Here is a 6,111-nt window from a genome sequence, read left to right on the forward strand (position 1 = left end):
CGGCAGCTTTTCTGTATTAGACTAAAGATGTTTCCCTACTTTTCTCCCATTCTGCATGCTTCCTCAATCCTTCTATTTTCAGTCATGAGTGTGACAATGTATATTTTAACATAAATTTTAAATTTTATAATAATGTAAAAATATACTATCTAAAATGTTATGCTGAGTTTAAGTAAGTTTGCTTTTCTTTCAGCCAATCTCTCTGTTTGTTCTATTGCAACTTAATCTTACTCATGACCAGGCAGTTATTTTAGTAAAAGTTTTTCTGAGTTTCAAGATTTGTACTAAACTGATATGACAGAATCACTGAAAAACAAGATCTCAAAATAGAACTAAGCAATGTCTACAAAGGATCACAAGTCATTGGTTGTTCCAAGTATAGCTTTTAGGCCATATTTTATTTATCCAAAATCTCAAAATATGCATTTTCTTAAAAATTTGAGAATGTGTATATCAATGTATTAACTTCAAGTTGTCAGCAATATAAAAAGTCATGTTTCTTTACTTTTCAGAGTGTCGATTTAAAGTTGTTTAGAATATGAAATTTAAGTTTTCATTGGAAGAAGAATGAACTCTCAAGAATATTGGGACAAAGTGAAAGTAATAAAAGAAAGAAATCAATGATAAGGGAAGAGACAATCTTGAAACTTCAGAATAATCTCTTCTTAGCTTGTCTTGGTATTGTGTTCGTTGATTAACTACCTCAAGCTAAAATCTAGTGAGCTAAATTCAAGTGTGTATTTTAAAGACATCTTAGAAATAAGATTACCATCATGTTGACTCTGTGTCATTAGATATCCATGATGTCAAAGTGCCTAGTATTTTACAGGATCTGATTTTGGAGGACTCATTAGAGAATATCAATTATGAATTAATTTCAGGAAAGTCTCATCAGTAGTTGTAATGGGTGCTGTTCAATATATACAAGAATTGTGCATCTTGTGAAATATTCCCAGTTTCCTTTAATACTCTGCTTAAGATCAAATTGCAGACAGCAGCAGAAGATTAATATGAACCTAAAATAAAATCTCCATGCAGCAGATGCTAGCACACATGAAATGAGACAGAAAAGATAGATTGGTGACTTGAAGTTTGACGGTTTATTGGAAAGTCTCATTGAAACTTAAAGATTTAAGGGATAAGACATTTTGGTCCTCTTAGTAGGACAGAGTAATATGTTAAAAACATATTACACATGTAAGGAAATAAAATAAAAACTTCTGTCAAAGAAGGCAATGGTAAGGAACAGTGGGAAAAAAAGTTCATTATAGACAACCTCACAGTCTTTTTGTGTCTTGTGCACAAGCAAATCTGATTATCTGTCTGGAAAGCCACACCAACATCATGCTTAATAGAAACATTAAAGCTGTTCAAGTCAGAACAAGGCACTCATACCCACCATTTCTGCAACGCATGTTATTTTTAATGGATAATATTGTCTTCTGAAAACCCAAAATAATCAACTGGATAACCATTGTAACTCATAATAGAATTTGGAAAGTTGGTATAAACTTTTGGTTACTTCACTAGATGTGCAAAAATTAACATTTTTCCTAAGCATCAGCAATAACCATTAAGGCAAAATGGAGAACAATGTTTTTTTTCACAATTGCAACTAAAAATGAAAATTACACAGTAATAAACTTAACAAGAAATATCTGAGATCCATAGTTTAAGAAACATTTTTGATAAAAGGTGTAAAAGATATTTAAATAAATTAGCTATACAATTTGTCCATAAAGACTCAATATTATCAATATGGTGCTTCTTCCAAAATTGATTTTAAGTTTCAAATGAAATTTGGTGATTCCATGGACACAGAGAGGGAAACATTACACACCAGGGCCTGTTGGGGGATGGAGGGTAAGGGGAGAAAGAGCTTTAGGACAAATACCTAATGCATACAGAGCTTAAAAACTAGATGAGGGGTTGATAGATGCAGCAAACCACCGTGGAACATGTATACCTACATAACAAACCTGCGTATTCTGCACATGTATCCCAGAACTTGAAGTTAAATAAATAAATAAATAAATAAGAAGGAAAGAAAGCAAACGAACCAAACAAAACAACTCACCAGTAATATACAGTCATTCTTACAAACCACTAAAACAACTTACTTTAAAAAAAAAGTGTTTCTGGTTTTCTTCATGGGGACAAAAGCAACAAAATGTTTTTAAATTTAGTTGGATTAATAAATCATTTTTAACAGTTCATAGGCTATGGCTTAAAAAATGAAAACAGTGAAAAAATTTCCAAAGTATTAGAGCTGCTTAAGGTAGCACTGAGCAGAGAAAGAGACAAATAAGGCAATACAAAAGAATAAAAACCAGACCAGGCACGGTGGCTCACGCCTGTAATCTCAACACTTTGGGAAGCTGAGGCGGGTGAATCATTTGAGGTCAGGAGTTCAAGACCAGCCTGGCCAACATGGTGAAATCCTGTCTCTTCTGAAAATACAAAAAACTGAGCCAGGCATGGTGGTGTGTGCCTGTAATCCCAGCTGCTTGGAAGGCTGAGGCACAAAAATTGTTTGAACCCAGGAGGTGGAGTTTGCAGTGAGATGAGATCATGCCACTGCACTCCAGCCTGGGTGACAGAGTGAGACCCTGTCAAAAAAAAAAAAAAAAGGAATAAAAACCAGAAACACACTTTAGTATTAATCATAGATCAAAATTGTCATTTTACATCAATGAGCAAAAGATATGTTGTATAGCAAATAGTCCTAGGATGGTTAAGTAACTATTCCAGAGAAAAGGAAAGTAGAATATAATATCATGTTATTTCCTAAAGTGAGTTTAAGATGATTTAGTAGTATAATGTAAATACTGAAAATCATTACAGGTAAACGTTTATAAAAGCAAACACTGGAAAAAACTACGCCACTTTAAAAGATTGACAGATACTTACTTTTCAGAATTTTTTCCATTGACCTGTCTATAGAAATACTAACAGTACTATACGATTTTAGTAGTTTTAGTATATGGTGGCCCAGTCCTAACATCTGTATATCTCTTCATGTGTCTGTATACATACATATTAAACACGATTTTTTTCAGATACATATAGAATTATTTTTGACAAGTTTTGGCACTTGTCTTTGTAGTGAAGGCATTTTGTTTGCATTGCACATAGAGGCTATTTAGGAAGAACTATCATCTTTAATATTGAGTTGCTATTTAAAAGCAAAATAGATATTTCTTTCCTATTTTCTTCTTCTATCAGCGCTAAATGATACATATTTTTGTCAAACATTTGAACAATACAACATTTAAAAAGAAAAACCTTGAAGTATTCCATCAACCCTCCTTCATTTTGCTGTCACATGCCTATCTTTCTCAACTCTAACATACATATATTCATTTGTATTATTTTACATAACTAATATCTTAGTATACCTATTGTATCCTCCAATCTTGGCCTCCCAAAGTTCTGGAATTATAGGCATTAGCCACTGCACCCAGCTAAAATTCTTGGATACTTTTGTTCCTATTTTTCCCTTCATATTAATTTAAGAATAAGTTTGTCAAATTATCTTAAACAATCCAGCTGGAATTTTGTTTGGAACTACATGTATGCATTAATTGATAAATAATGAACATAGTTATAACCTTATATTAGTACATCTTAAAATGTAATCTCTCCATTTATCTATCTCTTTCTACCTATATTACCTATGTATCTAAATACAAGGTAACCTATTATATAGTTTTTTAATATAAGTCTTGGAAATTTTTTGTTTAGTAGAGATTTGTCGCTAGGTATTTCATAGGTGTTCTGACTTTTGGAAAAAGAGACATTTTATCATTGTGCTTTTCAATTGGCTATTTTTGGTTATAGAAAAATTCTTTTTTATTGCTGACTTTGTCCTTGCATATAGCTGTAGTAGGGAATTATTTAACTCTATCTAACATGGTATTTTAGTATATTCTTTTTGGTAGTGTCAGTAAATAATGACATCTTCTATCAACTATATATTTGTTCTCTTTCTTAATTTTTATAACACACTTTTCTTGACATACTACATTGGCAAGGAATGTCAATTAAATGCTGAAGAGTAGTTATAATGTTAGCTGACACTGTTATCATAGATATGTAATAGCAACTGTTCTGATTTTATGGCACTTGCTATAGGTTACTAGTAAGGTAGCCTTCATCATATTAAGGTAGATTCCCTCTTGCTTGTTAAAAAGTGTTTTAATGATAAAATAAACTTATACATATTACTAATAATTTTACATATGTCAAGATGGTCTTTGTTTTCTCCCTTTTAATCTGCTAATGTAATCGATTATACTAATAAACATAATTAACATTTTCTTTATAGGCATAAATCTTATCACATTAGACTATTATATTAATTTCACATGTTTTTAGATGATAATAATGCTGATGGTAATATTTTCATTCTTTGCTATTTTTGGCCAGCTTTGGTTATGCTAGCTTTTCATGGACTGAGATCAGAAAACTTTATTTTCTTCTGTGCTCTATAGCTGTTTATTCCATATAAGTGATAGAGCTGTCAAAATTTACTTTATGTTTAGGAACACATAAATGTGTTCATTTGAGTATGTTTGCCAGCCTTTTAATTTATTCTACAGTTGTTGGGCTATTTGATAGTGCTATTGAATTGTTTGGTACTTTATATTACATCAGAAAATTTCCCAATTCTTCCAAGCTTTTAAATGTGAGTGTAAATTTGTATACTATATTCGCTTTACCAGCAAGAACAAAACTCTCCTCTTTGTATCTTTGTTCTTTATCTCATGCCTACTGTTGTTTCCTTTCTCTTTGTCTTAAAGAGAATGCAATGAGCTTATCCATTTCATTTGCCTTTTAAAAAATAACCAATCTAATTTTGTTAGCCAAGTCATATTTTTTTTTTTTGGTTTGTGTTTCATTAATTTCTCAAAGGTCCAATGGGTCCAGCTATTCTGAACCCAGTTTTCAAGTAGATGCTTTGAAAATTGCCCCGAGTCCCTCTACGCAACTTTTCTCGTCTGTTCATTGAATGTGAAGTGGAAAAGATTGAACTTTGCAGTGCTTTTTTTCTTATAGGACTTTTCCTGTTGCTATTATTTTGTTTACTATTACATTTTTTTCTTCCAAAAATTTAATAACAGTTACTTTCTGTTCCTAGAAGTTCTTGAAATTACTGGTGTGGGAAAAGTGTTATTATTTTTCCCAGGGGTTTGTACTATTTCTTTAAAATGTATCATTTCTATCATTTTATGGAACTTTGGAATTCTGAAGTACAGGTGAATGAATGTTCTGTTTGCCCTCTTGATTTACTCCTTGCTATGATTTCTCATTTAGTTAATTATTGTTTTATTTTTCTTAATAGAATTTCTATGTCTTAGTAATATAACTATTAAATATTTTCTAGTAACACTATGATGATTTCTTCAAAGTATTTTTCTATTGGTTATTATTGTGAATATATTTGCATCTGGTGTGATTTCTAATTTTGTGAGGGATTTTTTAATATAATAAATTTTCAGAGTTTCTTTTATATTTTAGTCTTATAAGTATTTTACTAAATTATCTTCATTCATTCATTCTTTCAACAAATATTCATTGGATATCTACTATGTGCAGACACTCTTTAAAGTTTTCAGTGCAGTTTAGCAACTGAACAGAAAAGAGGAAAAGAATTCTATGCTTTGCAGTATCCTATTTTTATTTTATTTTGTTTAACTGATATGCAAGTATATCATGCACAGATAACAAATATTGTATCTTTCTTCCTATGAATTATTTATTTTTCTTTTATTATCTTCTAAAATTTTATTGATTTATATATGAAAAATATTAATTTCGTATGTCTGATAAAGAATAGCTTCAGAATACTTCTATCTTAATGTTAAGTATTATTATGTTTGAAGCAGATACATTAAAAGATATAAATACAGATTATATTTTTGAGAATAGCACTATAAGAGGTAAGAAGTGTGTGTGTGTGTGTGTCTGTGTGTCTATGTGTGTGCATTTTAATTAAGTATATGTTTTAAATCTTGTTGAATTCTTTTTTAACATCTACTGCATTATTTTAATGACACTAAAAGTTATAGACCACTAGAATAAAAAATTTCCTAATAAAGTTTTATCTAG

Source organism: Aotus nancymaae, unplaced genomic scaffold (assembly GCF_030222135.1).
Source record: "Aotus nancymaae isolate 86718 unplaced genomic scaffold, 86718_ANA_hifiasm-v0.15.2.pri h1tg000014l, whole genome shotgun sequence".
In the NCBI taxonomy this organism is placed as follows: Eukaryota; Metazoa; Chordata; class Mammalia; order Primates; family Aotidae; genus Aotus; species Aotus nancymaae.